General features: G+C 45.7%; 1 protein-coding gene across 2 annotated transcripts in view; it reads left to right on the plus strand.

The window, feature by feature from the left end:
* Positions 1 to 377: 377 nt before the first annotated feature.
* Positions 378 to 14560, plus strand: part of tet3 (tet methylcytosine dioxygenase 3) — a 52913-nt gene continuing 38730 nt past the window's right edge. Inside the window, exons 1-2 of one of the 2 annotated variants that reach the window (XM_034090561.2) lie at positions 378 to 546; positions 1068 to 1130. The gene's annotated coding sequence lies outside the window, so the exon portion shown is untranslated. Of the gene's footprint in view, positions 547 to 1067; positions 1131 to 13453; positions 14075 to 14560 lie in introns of those variants that run through there. The other variant, XM_034090559.1, reaches the window with a different exon arrangement.

Genomic DNA, 14560 nt, shown 5'->3' on the forward strand with positions numbered 1-14560 from the left:
CCCCGGCATGTGTGTGTGTGTGTGTGTGTGTGTGTGTGTGTGTGTGTGTGTGTGTGTACATTTGTTCACCAATGTATATGTTTGAAGAAGGGGGGGTGAGGGGGGGTTGGTTAAAGGGGCATTTACATCATGCATGAAGAAGGAAAAGAGAAAAATAAGTGAACGTGTGGGAGGAAAGAGGAATAGCGATCACACAGAGAGAGAGAGAAAAAACCTTTGCCGTGTGTGTGTGTGTGTGTGTGTGTGTGTGGTAGAGAGGGAGAGGGAGAGGGGTAGAGCTAGAGCGCAAGCGACACAGAGAGAGAAAGAGAGAGAGGGAGAACGTGCGTACGAGGGCTCATGTAAAACCAGATTAAAAACACAAGATGGCTTCCTGAATGGGCTGCTGGAACACAGGCGAGAGAGAGAGACCGAGGAAGAAGAGTGGAGAGAGGGAGAGAGAAAGGGAGAGAGAGGGATAGAGGTGAAGACAAGAGGGAGTCTTCTGATGGGGATTCGGCCAGCGGACGGCGGAGTAAAAACCAAAGCAGCTCAGAGGCTTGGAGGGTAAATATTCATCACTCCAGACTATTTCAGGATTGATAGGTGGGGGGGGGGGGGGGGGGGGCTTGGGGAACAGCTCTAGACAAAACACATAATTTAACATCGAGACATCCAGGGTTACGCAGACACGCCGTGCACAATGAGAAGACCCAGGGTCCATGTCCTGCGTCCCAGCTTTCACTCACACAATGTAGTTACACCTCTGAGGCTTGGGGTTGTGTCAGGTGGTGAGCACACAGACATTACATAATTCGTGAATAGAAATTGAATCCGTGTCCCGGCAGCAGAGGGAAGTGCCGGCTCGCTGTCTGAAACACCAATCAAAGAGAAAGACTTTATTTATCTTTGACGCGTGCCAGAAGGAGGCTGTACCCCCGGTGCTCCCGTCCTTAATGACCAGTCTTCTGCAAACCGGCCCTTGTCGCATTATTCTATTGATTGCTAATCTCCCCCCCTCCCATCTCTCCCCCCCTCCCATCTCTCCCCCCTTTCCCTCGCTCCCCGTCTGTTGACTGGCTGTACAGGTGGAGTATTTTGAAGACAACCAACGAGGCGGCTTGGGAAACCCTGGACCTGCAGCGGAGGAGGTAAGACGAGTGCCATCTCTGTCCATCTTGCTTTGATTCCCGCTTCTTTACGAGCTGTAAACATTCGTCAAGGCAGCGACCAATCCTGTGTGTTTGCATTCCTCTAAAGGTGACTAGTTTCCATGTCTATGTTTTCAATACGCAGAAAGCGCCGTGCTTCAGTCGCTAGTCAGTCATTGGACTGTTTGCTCCTCTCTCCGGCGAGCTCATTGTTTCTCCCTGAGATGGTCTCCGGTTGGAATCGAGGTGCATTATTAGACATCCCAGGATGTCCTTTGCCAATCTCAATTTCCCCGCTCGGTCGCAGACTGTGTTAAAGTTTATCTCCAAGCCGCGGTGAGCTGAGCGCCTCATGATGAAGTGGCGGCGTCCTCAGTTTAAAGCGTCCCACGCTGCCTTCTGATTGGTGCCAGAGAAAAGCATGTGTCGATACAACAAGCCAGGGAGAGGAGGGAGTAAGAGGGAGGAGGAGGAGGAGGAGGAGGAGGAAGCCGACTCGCCGGCTCCGGAGCCAGGAGGGCCGTCCTCCTTCTTCTCCTCCTCCTAGGTTCTGGAGTCAAGTGAGGTAAAGGGAGTAAAAGTTAGTGGGTCACGCATGCGTACGTGGGATTGCCGGCGTAGTAACCTGTGGCGTGAGGCGGCCGCTGAGCGCTGCTGTTCTTCTGTCTGTCGAGTCGAGACACGACTGTGCTTCTGTGCAGAGGAAGTTTGAGCGGCGAGGATTCATGAAGAAAGGATTTGTCGAGTTATAAGATTATTAGGATGTCATGTCTGCGGGAGAAAGAGCTTTCGTTGCACTTCACTTGCACGGGGGACAATGTCCGTGTTGTAGAACGAGACGATGTGGAAAAGACGAGATACCAGAGGTGGGAGAAGATCATCTGGTCAAAGCAGTAAAACCACTATTTAGAAATACGCAGTTCATTTTGTTGCTAAAGTACAGAAGTATTGGCATTAAAATTATTTTTTGATATTGATAAAGTACAACAACTAAAAGTACTCATTATGCAGAATGTCCATCTTTCAAATGATATATATTGTACTTCTGGATTATAATCATCCATGAATGAGTTTCTCTTTTTAAATGACTTATTAAACTGCTCGGTATCTTAATCCATAACGGTTCATCACAACAAACAATTGTATTTGATGTTGTGTTAATATTATAAAGGTACTTGTAACTAGCGTTGTCAAATACTTTTAGAGGAGTAAAAAGTACAATATTTGCTTCCAAATTGTAGAGGAACAGAAGTATACAGTAGGCTTAAATTGGAAATACTTAATACATGTCAAGTATTTCAAAGTTGTACTTAATTACTGTTAAATATACTTAGTTACTTTCCCACGCTGCAGGTTACGACTGGAGGACTTTCAAGGCTATGAGATGTTAGTTAATCAGTTTCAATGAACAGGTTTGCCTTAGGCCCGCTCTAATCCCGTGCCTCTTATCTTTACGGTATACACACGACCATCTGTCGGTGAGAAAGAAGTGCAGACGGTGTTTAACAAGTTTCTATTCTCTGCCGCCCTGAGATCCTGTTTGTCCGGGTCAGGGTCCTCGCCGCGGTGTTTATCTCGCCGGGATCGGTTTCCTTGTCAAACACTTCCCCGGTCACACAAAGAATACCCCGGGCGACCGCCGGCAGCAACGAGTTTTGACTAAAACAAAAACAGACGGAGAATATCAGCCATGCGGTAGCTAACCGGCACTGTCTCCAAGTGTCTTTGAGCGTTCACTTAACTGACCTGCTGGGACCAGAAAGGAAATGGCTGTTCGACCCGAATGTCCTCTAGTAACACTCGTGCGCTACATTCAGTGATGGCAGAATACAGAAGTTGGCACGTTGTCCATGTTCACACCTTTCCCCAGAAAACACAGAGATGACAAGTTGTAAGAACTAAAAAGAAATGTATACATACATAAATGTACATCGTCATATGCACATATAATCGGAAAAACCTACGTAAACAGATGATCAGAATGCAGACACACACATTCAAACATATATTTTAGTCATTGGAAGTGTCTTTTTAACCTTGGCATGAATACTATTGAATCCCATATCCAAGGCCATACAAGAAGCAAGCTCTGTACACATATTAAAAACAGATATATTCAGCATTGTGTTTCATGATATATCCCTGTTGTTGGTGTTGTACTTTTCATATGTATGTATTGCTTCGTTTTAATCAGTTTTATCAATGTGTGGTTGCATTTTCCCCCTCGTACGGAAGGTTCTGTATCGGCAAAGTCTATCATCCGTACTATTATGATTATGATAATTCCAGGACACACACACGTCAGATCAAAGACATGATCACAAGCACGTCAGTCTGCTCTCTCTAAGCGTCGCTGTTCAGGAAGTTAAGAGTGTGTACCACAACAGTCGACACGCAGCGCCCTCACGTGATTCTTCTTTCCACGCGCGAACGCAGGATTTCCTCTCTCGACTCGTGACGAACTTCAAACGGCCCGCTGGCAGGAAGGAGTCGGAGGAGAGACTGAATGTGCGTGACAGCAGATGGAAGGTCTTTAAAATCACAACGCTGGAATCCCCGGCTTCCATCGCAAAGGGTTAACGCTGACCCAGTTTCCGTGGCAACACTGAAGGTCTGATGACATCATCGCTTTAATTTTAGCTCAAGTCCTGCATCCAAAGTTTGGTCACGTGACAAACTCACCGGCACCGCACATGTGTGTGTGTGTGTGTGTGTGTGTGTGTAGTGTAGTAGTAGAGACTGAGGAAGTGGAGGGTTTGACATCACCTCTTCCATTCAGCTGGCTCACGATGCGTTCACTGCTCTGTGTGAAGTTTCCGTCTGTGAAGAGATGCAGCTAAGTTCCCCGTGTGCTCTGAAACGCAGCTAAGTTCCCCGTGTGCTCTGAAACGCAGCTATGTTCCCCGTGTGCTCTGAAACGCAGCTAAGTTCCCCGTGTGCTCTGAAACGCAGCTATGTTCCCCGTGTGCTCTGAAACGCAGCTATGTTCCCCGTGTGCTCTGAAATGCAGCTATGTTCCCCGTGTGCTCTGAAACGCAGCTAGTGATCTGATAGCTGTGGGGGAAACGTGGCTTATAGGCGAAAGTCTGCTCTTTGGTTCTCAGGGTGAACAGATGGTGCTGTCGTGGTCTTTATTCCACTCAAAAAGTCAAACATAAGGATTCAAGGACACGTCTTATTATTTTCCTTTAATATTCATTCATGAAAAACGCATTTTGTATGAATTACTAGCCTTGTGTTTCCTTGAACTCTTGATAATAATGTTGAATGCCTCCATGGGGAACATAACAATACAAATGTGGACTTTTGATGTCTGCAGAAATTACATCTGACTTCAGGATGTCACTACACAAACACGACTTTTCAATAAGACACTACTATACAAAACACTTGAACGAGTACGTTTGAGACATGCAGAGGTTATTTCAGTCTTGCTTTTTCTCCGTTTCTCATTCTTCGCTCACTGAGATCAAAGAGATCAAATCTGTTTTCTTTAGCGATAACACAAAGTACATCATTGATAAATAAATGGTTATTTCGCAGGAACTATATCTTGAGGATACTGGAATATAATAAATGTTATTTTCTACATACAAAGTATACACATGTCCTGAAAAGCATACATTTATTCTGCGTCCTTGAGTTGGTGACAGATCTTCGTGATCACATGACTTAAGTCGAGGCATTGTCTGCAGCTCAGACGTGACTACAAATAAACCCACTTCACCTTGACTACAACCCTGCAAGCAAACTCAGAAATAGTCAGCTGCTTCCTGGCAGTTCACAAATATCTACAGTACTTTGTGCAGAAGTCATTTCCTTTAACGGTTACAAAAGAAGTATTGTATCAAAGGCGCCTGAAGGACTGGAAAACATCACATCCAGTGAATCCTCATGAGAGTTCATAATGTGTATCGTCACCAAAGCTGGCCTCACATGCATGCAATCATTACAGCTCCCTATTATGCTGTTTTTCATCACTACATCACAGGTCTCAGATATATAGAGAACCTGTCTCTGATTGGCTGAAACACCAAACAGATCATTGCAGCATTACCCATAATCCCCTCTGTTTCAGCCCTGTTTCAAAAGGGCTGATTCTCTGTCTGTTACTTCAGATGAAGATACGGAGCCCCTCCCCGCGCCCCTCTCATACCTCATTCACACCAACGCAACTCCGGTTCAAGCTCCGTGCTAGAGCTTTTCAGGTTCAGAACCGGTTCTTCGGTTTAGCTCCGGCTCTTTTCACACCGTCCAGAGTGCGACTGGTGCTGCGTCATTGCGTCATCGTTTGCGTCATGACGTAACCGTTTGCGTACCAGATTCCCAGCAGGTAGCTGGCCTCCTCAGTGGACCACTGCTGCTTGTTAAGTTTCTCCATCGTTGTGTACAAGCTGGATAAAACGCCGGCTTGTTGTTGTTGTTCAGGAGTTGATCCCGCCCCTGCCCCCGCCTCGACGTAAACGTGACGTAAGCGGTGCTTTTGCTTTAGCCGGACAATTTGTTGGTGCTTGAAACGAACCGGATTCCGGAGCTAAGAGGCGGCTCCGCTGCGGTGTGAACAGGAAAACCCGGTGCTTTTCAAGCTCCAGCTCCGAACCGGCCCTGAAACACCGTTGGTGTGAATGAGGTATGAGAGATATTTGGTTAAAAAGAACACAATGGTGCTTTAGGAGGAGATTCAGGTGATAAGGGGGGGGGGGGGGGGGTTACCTTGGTTACACAAGCCAAACAATTGTTATGACATCATAAAGAGGCCAAAATCTGAAAACTTTCAGAGTCTCTTTACACAGAGGGGACACATGTTGATGTAGAAGAGACATGAAGAAGAGGAGACACATGTTGATGTAGAAGAGACATGAAGAAGAGGGGACACATGTTGATGTAGAGGAGACATGAAGAAGAGGAGACACATGTTGATGTAGAAGAGACATGAAGAAGAGGAGACACATGTTGATGTAGAAGAGACATGAAGAAGAGGGGACACATGTTGATGTAGAGGAGACATGAAGAAGAGGGGACACATGTTGATGTAGAGGAGACATGGAGAAGAGGGGACACATGTTGATGTAGAGGAGACATGAAGAAGAGGGGACACATGTTGATGTAGAAGAGACATGGAGAAGAGGGGACACATGTTGATGAAGAAGAGACATGAAGAAGAGGGGACACATGTTGATGTAGAAGAGACATGGAGAAGAGGGGACACATGTTGATGTAGAAGATACATGAAGAAGAGGGGACACATGTTGATGTAGAAGAGACGTGAAGAAGAGGGGACACATGTTGATGTAGAAGAGACGTGAGGAAGAGGGGACACATGTTGATGAAGAAGAGACATTAAGAAGAGGGGAAACATGTTGATGTAGAAGAGACGTGAAGAAGAGGGGACACATGTTGATGTAGAAGAGACGTGAAGAAGAGGGGACACGTGTTGATGTAGAAGAGACATGGAGAAGAGGGGACACATGTTGATGTAGAAGAGACGTGAAGAAGAGGGACACATGTTGATGTAGAAGAGACATGGAGAAGAGGGGACACATGTTGATGTAGAAGAGACGTGAAGAAGAGGGGACACATGTTGATGTAGAAGAGACGTGAGACCGCTCAGCTGTTGCTCGAGCTCTTTAACTCTCACCTCTCTGCTCACTCCCTCTGGACACTTTACTGGATCCTGAATCCCTCCGCTAACCCACCGCCAGGTTTTATGCAACACAACGCCACAACTGTCCAGGCTTTATGGCACGCGCACGAACATGTTGATCTCTGGAACAACAGAGGTTCCTTAATGTGAATTCCCATATGGTTGATCCAGAGAAATGTGGGAGATTGGACTGATTGTAATGTCAGATAGTATCGGTTATTTACATTATTGATTCATCTGCTGATTATTTTTCTCGATATATCGTTTGATCTATAAAGATGAAAATGGTCCACCCCAGTTTCTAAATGTTGTTTAAATGCTGTATTGTCAATCAAAAGGCCAAATATATTCACTATACTATGATATTAAACAGAAACATGCAGGAAATATCCACCAGGGGCTAAAAACAGCATTCGATGTCACTTTGGCATTCAAAAATTACTCGACTTTAAAATATTGTTGTTTTATCACTTACTCTGTGAACGATTAAACGATAATAAAAATAGTTGGACACCTTTCTCCTCCCTTCATCTGATTGATTAGCACACTTGTCTGTGCAGCTTTGATGTACGATAAGTAATACAGCTGATAGTCCAGAACACATGGCATGTATTTACTTCAGAAAGACATTATACATTAAAGGTAAAACATTTCCAGACATCATCCTCGATAAGAGCCTGTCTTTCATGGGACATACAAACCAGTTGGACCTTGACTGTAAATCAGCATGATTTAGTGTAAAGAGTGCTGGCCCTTTAAGCCCGGCTTCGCCTCACGTGAACATATGGGAAGCTAATCTTAGCCGAGTCCTGAGAGAGGCTGGCAGCCAGCCACTGAGCAGGGGCACGTTTCTGCAGCTCTCCCTCTCAAGTACGAGCAATTTAAAACATCATATAGTCTCCAAAAAGCCTTTTATTTATTTATAATTATTAAGTGTGTGATGTGTCTCACCTGAAGACAGGTTGCTTTACTAGATAGATAGATAGATAGATAGGTAGGTAGGTAGGTAGGTAGGTAGGTAGGTAGGTAGGTAGGTAGGTAGGTAGGTAGGTAGGTAGGTAGGTAGGTAGGTAGGTAGGTAGGTAGGTAGGTAGGTAGGTAGGTAGGTAGGTAGGTAGGTAGGTTAGTAGGTAGGTAGGTAGGTAGGTAGGTAGGTAGGTAGGTAGGTAGGTAGGTAGGTAGGTAGGTAGGTAGGTAGGTAGGTAGGTAGGTAGGTAGGTAGGTAGGTAGGTAGGTAGGTAGGTAGGTAGGTAGGTAGGTAGGTAGGTAGGTAGGTAGGTAGGTAGGTAGGTAGGTAGGTAGGTAGGTAGGTAGGTAGGTAGGTAGGTAGATAGGTAGGTAGGTAGATAGATAGATAGATAGATAGATAGATAGATAGATAGATAGATAGGTAGGTAGATACTTTATTTATCCAAAGTTGAGACATGGTTTTGTCACAGCAGCATGCTGACAGTCAATCTACAAGAATTACAAAATGTCTTCAAAATAGAGTGTGTTTAGTGTCCCCCCCTTTTGTAAAAGCGTCCTTGGGTATATGTGAGGCGCTATATAAATGTAGGTAATTATTATTATACTCTCAGTAAATAAGACATAGTCCCTAAACACTATCAAATATACAGAATACATAATGATACTCTCTTATATACCAATCTTCTACTATTCTAAATAACCGTTAATGCTGGACAATGATGTAAACTTTATTACGACTTGCCTCACATCACCCTGGCACACAGTGAGGTTTTATTTTATCATTTTTTTCCCACATCCATCTCCCGTCTGTCTTTTGTCCACTCTCTTTGTCTCGGATCCAAAAACATTTCCTATATATTGATTACATTCTTCTCCTTCTTTTCAAACCTCAGGCACAAAGAGCTGCCTCTTGAACACAGCGCCTCCCCCTCCTCGTTATTTTTTAGCAGCTCCACCCTGCCCAACAAACCCCCCCCCCTTCCTCTCCTCCCATAACAACCTTTAATTTTTTTCTTTTTCTCAAACCACTCCTCCCTTTCTCTTTGTGAGTAGAGGGGTAAGGGAGGGAGGGGGAGAGAGAGAGAGAGAGGGTTGGCCTTCCCCAGCTGGGCTATTCGTGCCGAGTTGCACGTGCCACAGTCAGGAGGTATGACTCAGACTGGATACCGTACATTCAGCACTACGATCTACACACAAACACACCCCGAACATAACACCGTCCTGCCTGGGAGCGTGTCGGGGGAGGAGCCATGGGGTGGGGGGGGGCAGATGGCAATGAAAGCAAAGACAAAGAGAGGGAAAGAGACCGGCGCAAGGTGGAAATAACACGGTGAAGCCTAAATGATGAACAACATGTGAACAGATAATGGATTCATGTGCACTGATCTGATGTTAGAAACCCTTTCACGCTATGCAAAAAAGTACTACTTTGTGACTATCCTTACCATTTTGTTTTGGCAATTAGAACAAAAACAAAGAGAGAGAGACAGACATGTGCAATGTGGAAATAACACGGAGAAGCTGTTAACAGTCTTTTAACAGATTCAAAGATAGTGTACTTTCCTTTTTACGTACACTTTTCGGATGTTGGGTATATTGCAAAAAAAAAACTATAACAATTATTTCACTTCTTACTATCCCTACCATTTTGTTTTGGCAATAAGATCAACAACAGAGAGAGCGAAACAGACAGATGCAATGTGGAAATAACAAGGAGAAGCTACTTTTCAGATCGGCCTCGATATGCTTTTCAAAACAGGCGCTGTCGATCATTGCTGTCGGATTGTCATCAACAAACAAAGACACGTGGACCGACTAAAAGATGCAAGGTGGAAATACCAAGGGGAAGCTTCATGTAAACGATAAAAGCAGCCAAACTGCGTTGAAAGAGGTATTGCGTCATCTGGACAGCGCTTAATATTCTGATCTTTCACTTAAAGTCGCTGTTTTGCACAACATGCGAAAACCATCCGACACTCTCAGCCCGCCAAATACTAAAATAGCTGTTATCTAAAAGTAGGGCTACTTCTGTCGCTTGGACTTTAAAACTTCTTAACATAATGAGAACAAACTTTACTTGTCGAGTGTTAAAAGCAAACGTAGGCTTTACCATGTGGTTGTTCTTTCTTTCTTTATTAAATTACCAGAAAAATTGCGATCTGACAATAAAATTACGTTTAAATCTTGAATTGAATCTGGCAATATATCAGTTGAAATGACACCATGGAATTTTAATATTGCGATAACAGGTTGTGTATACGGTATAAAGGCGATCTGGATAGTGAATGTTCTCCACATGTGCCGAGACTAAATATTCAATACAAAAAAGAAGTCTCGATGTACGACATTATAAAGTAGGGATGCTCCGATCGCCGGAATCAGTATCGGCCGATACCGATCGCCGATCCGATCGAGTGGGCGGGGCCTAAATGGAAGATTTAAACATCACTTTAAATCTTCCATTTGAAGTGATGTTTAAAACTCAGTTAATGCTCATTCACTGGAGCTTCCACAAACAATCAACTTAATTATTACATTCAAATGATGTACATTTCCCCTCTCTCTCTCCCCCCTCTCTCCCCCTCTCTCTCTCCCTCTCCTGACAGCCTGTCAGTATCTCATGCAGCTCACTGATCCAGTAATGAGTGACCCGACAGTGAAGAATACATATATTTATAATAACTAGTTTATCTTGTTCCAGAGGTAGATCAAATAGCTAAGTGTGTTAGGTCTACCTCTTACGGTACGTCCACACAGCAGCTTTTCAAAAATCTTGAAAATCTTGGAGCTGGGCGTGTCTGAAAGCTTGGGGATTTTTTGCGAGCAATGCGACCAACAACCAATCACATGAATCTCCTGCCCCCGACATACAAAGCAAAAACCCCCGGGGATTTTATGCGAGCAATATATATATATATATAAACTCCCCAAACAGGCGAAAACCTACCAGTTTCCCCCACTGCCTCTGCCACCTCCCTCCATGCCTGGCTCCTCCGGTTTGTATCCCCGGTAATAGTTCTAGTCGTAAAGAACCGGGTGATTTGCTACCGTAATTTCTCGTTTGGAATATGAGGATATGAACTGCGGTGAAGCCATGTTGGCGAGCTTGTTTTGCCGCACACAGAGAAAAGTGTCATGTATTTTACGTCATGCGATCGGCTCTCGCGATCGGCATGTTTAGAGAGCACCGATCGATCGGTAGAGGAGGTGAGTATCGGCCGATCTCGATCGGTGACTCGGTCGATCGGAGCATCCCTATTATAAAACGTTGTTCAGTGTTCTTTATAAAGAAGACAAAACTAGGCAAAAATAATAACTAACCATAAGATAGCCCAGTAATGTATTCATCTGTATTTGTTAAACCAGGCAGACACCCTTTATTTTCTGCTCTGTTAAATATTTGCAGCTTCTCGTCCTGCCCGCCAATAAACCCGCTGACCTGCTGAACAATCCAATGCTGTCGGCACTCTAGCATGTACGTGTGTGGGGAGAGAACATCACTGAAGTTTGCTCCTCTGCATGTGTTGCCTGTGTGTGTGTGTGTGTGTGTGTGTGTGTGTGTGTGTGTGTGTGTGTTTGTGTGTGTGTGTGTGGCCTATCATTACTATACTTGTGGGGACCTGAATCTGTTTACACAGTCACGTGTGGGGACTCGCCTCCCTTATGGGGACAAAATGGAGGTCCCCATGAGGGGAATCATTAATTTTAGGGTGAAGACTTGGTTAGGGTTAGGGTAAGTCTCCAGGAAATGCATGTAAGTCAATGTAATGTCCCCTGAAGTGATGTATACATGGTGTTGTGTGTGTGTGTGTGTGTGTGTGTGTGTGTGTGTGTGTGTGTGGTGTGTGTGTGTGTGTGTGTGTGTGTGTGTGTGTGTGTGTGATGGGAAACAGGAAAGTGTGTGTTGGGGGTCGGAAGAGGAGAAGAAGAAGACAAGAGGGGAGAAGGAAAGACGAAGTGTGTCAGATCTGATGACCTTGATGGCTTTAGACTGCAGGGTAATGTGGGGTGAGGGTGTATGGAAGTAGATGGGAGCAGGAGGGGGAGTCAGCTGGCGGGGAGAGATGTGAGGAGGGGGGGAGACCCTCATGTCATGACCATGTGAGCTGCTTGATGCCTTAACCCCTGATGAGAGGTGATCTGCAGAAAGAGAGAAAGCCGTTCCTGTAGATATCATTCACCTGAATGGCTTGTTCTGCGTTGGCTCTTCGTGTGTCTCCCACACACAGGCCTCCCACTATGTTGGTGTGCTGGTAACATCTAAACACAAGAAGTTTGTTTCGGGGCACAGAAGGGTTTTTACGTCAGGACTTTGTTGAGAAGAAAAGAAAAAAGATGATTCAGGGTTAGTCATATGCAATTCGACCCGGCACACACGGCCGAGGGTGGCTTTCTCATGTCAGTCATCACTCCTACAACCTGAACCTTTCCTCTGTGATGCTGAGAAACAGAAAGCGAGAGACGGAGAGAGACGGAGAGAGAAAGAGACGAAGGCGTGAAAAAAACCAACTAATTTGGACGATCATTTGCCTAGATTGTGAGATGATCCATGCGAGAGCGTGGTGTGCTTTCTTCTTTCTCGATGCCGGGTTGCAGCAGGTTTGCCGTGAGTACTTTCTCTTGAGCTCTTAGGGAACAGTTGATTTACAAGTTAGACGACAGGCCGTGTGCCCTTCAGTTATAATGCAGTCAGTCACGTTGTTCTGCTATCTCGATGAGAGTAACCCTTTGTGCTCCGGAGGTGACTTCAGGACAGCTCTCATGGGCAAACCCGAAAGGCAGCATGGTGGTGTGTCGAAACATCCGAAGCATACTATGGTGTAATATCTGGTTGACCCCTGACCTTTCGTCGAACAGGGCTCTGGTAGACACCTGGCTTTCCTCAGATATCACCGGCTACTTATATCCACCTCAACAGTACACGTTGATCACATGTTTTGTATTTACAGTGTGTTGTTTATCCTCTGCATGGCATGTGAGAAAGGTGGATCTCCCGTCGCGGAGGTTTCTCCTTTGTTGATGTTTGGCTCGAATTCTACTTCTTGGTTTTACTCAGCGATGTATTTGGACAGTGACGCTTTCACTCAGAGCTCGACTGTAGATGAAGAGTTTAACTTGCGTTTCTGTTTCTTCATGGTGTTGATAGTGTTAAAGGCATGTGCTGCTGTTGTTGTTGTTGTTGTTGTGATGACTGTGAGGTCTCTTTTAGCCAGGACTATTTCTAGGGTTGCTCCATTATGGCAACAACCATTAAAATAGATGTCTTCTCCATATCTCCTATTCTTATTCTATAACTATATTCAAGGCGGATTGTGTTCAATATGTAAAATTGTAATTATTTTATTTGGATTATCTTGTTTTCTTAATCTTTGGAAGACAATTGGCTCCGTACTGTTTCATTATGATTTATCGTGGCACGTGTTGTGTCGCGGTAAAGGACAGACAAAGCCTGCTGTGCTCATTAGTTCCTTCAAAAGAGGAACTGCGCGCGGAGAGCATGCGGCGCAGGGGTTAAGGCGAGTGTCGAGTTTGAAACTGCTGTGTCATTGCAGCCTGGAGAGTGAGTCGGGCGGATGCCGCCTCCGAGTGTCCGTCGGTGTGTGTTGTGGGTGATAGTTGTAAGTGGGCACGTGGCAGAAGAAAACATGTACCCGCCAAAGGCAAGCGTCAGGGTGGGAGACACTCGTGACGACGATGACGGCGCAGCTTCGTCACCGCCACATGTGTTTCCTACCTCTCTTGCTCACTGCTCTCCCCCTCGCTCATTGGCACTCCCCGGTCACATGACCTGATGCTCCACTTCTCTTCTCCTTCCCTTAGACAGCTTAGGCTGCGCTGTGTTCCTCTCTAGGATTTGACGCTCATCTGTGTGTGTGTGTGTGTATACGAATATGTGTGGCAACAGAGGGACAGACAGCGTGCACTTCACAGGGACACAGAGCGCGGGCGTCAGAAAGAGTTGGAAGGGAAATGCTACGAGGAGAAAAGGCTCAGGAAAGAAAACAGAGAGGCAGAGGCACTTTGAGAAAGCGACAGATCAAGAGGAAAAGGCAAAGTCAGAGAAGCAGCACAGGCTACTGAAGTTGATCCAGCGCAGCGTAGCTCTGTAACACAAGAGAAGAACACTACGCAGGAGCTGACAGCGATCTGCACGGGGAGGACGGCCATGTTTCCGCCCCTCCTCCTCCTCCCGGTTTAATCTGCTCCAAAACTCCAGCAATGTTGGAGAGAAGAGAGGAGACGCCACAAGGCCGGTCTGACAGGGAACATCCAGCGATCATGGCGACGTTGATGATGATAATGATGGCAAAGACGCCAAGGCAGGACAACGGTGAGGACACTAGAGGACATTTACCGGTGGATAGAAGTCCTCAGCGAACTGTGGTCTGTCTGTGCGCTCTTCATCCTCATCATCTTCGTTGCGCCCTTACATAATGACTGTTTTTCTCCTAAGACATCCTCCCCTTGTTGTCTTCCCTCTCCTCAGTGTTTCCATTCTGCTACTCTTTCTTGCTGATGTCGAAGTGTCATCGGCTCTCCCCTCTCCATCCCCTCACGTACTTCCTTTGACTTCTTTTGTAATCGCCATTGCTGTTCCGTTTATGTTCACCCCGCGTGCGCAGAGTGATTTGACATTATACCGTCGATGGTTTATAGGGCGAACCCAGCCGGAGACCGTCCACCTCGTCCGTTGGATCTTCGAGGCAGGGCCAGCAGCTCCCTCCCCATCTCCCATCCTTTCCTCTTTCCTGCGCATGCTGCCTCGCTTGCAGGATCTATTACTATCCGCCACAGGTGTAGGATTCAAGCGAATAGG

Source organism: Pseudochaenichthys georgianus, chromosome 9 (genome assembly GCF_902827115.2).
Source record: "Pseudochaenichthys georgianus chromosome 9, fPseGeo1.2, whole genome shotgun sequence".
NCBI classification, from domain to species: domain Eukaryota; kingdom Metazoa; phylum Chordata; class Actinopteri; order Perciformes; family Channichthyidae; genus Pseudochaenichthys; species Pseudochaenichthys georgianus.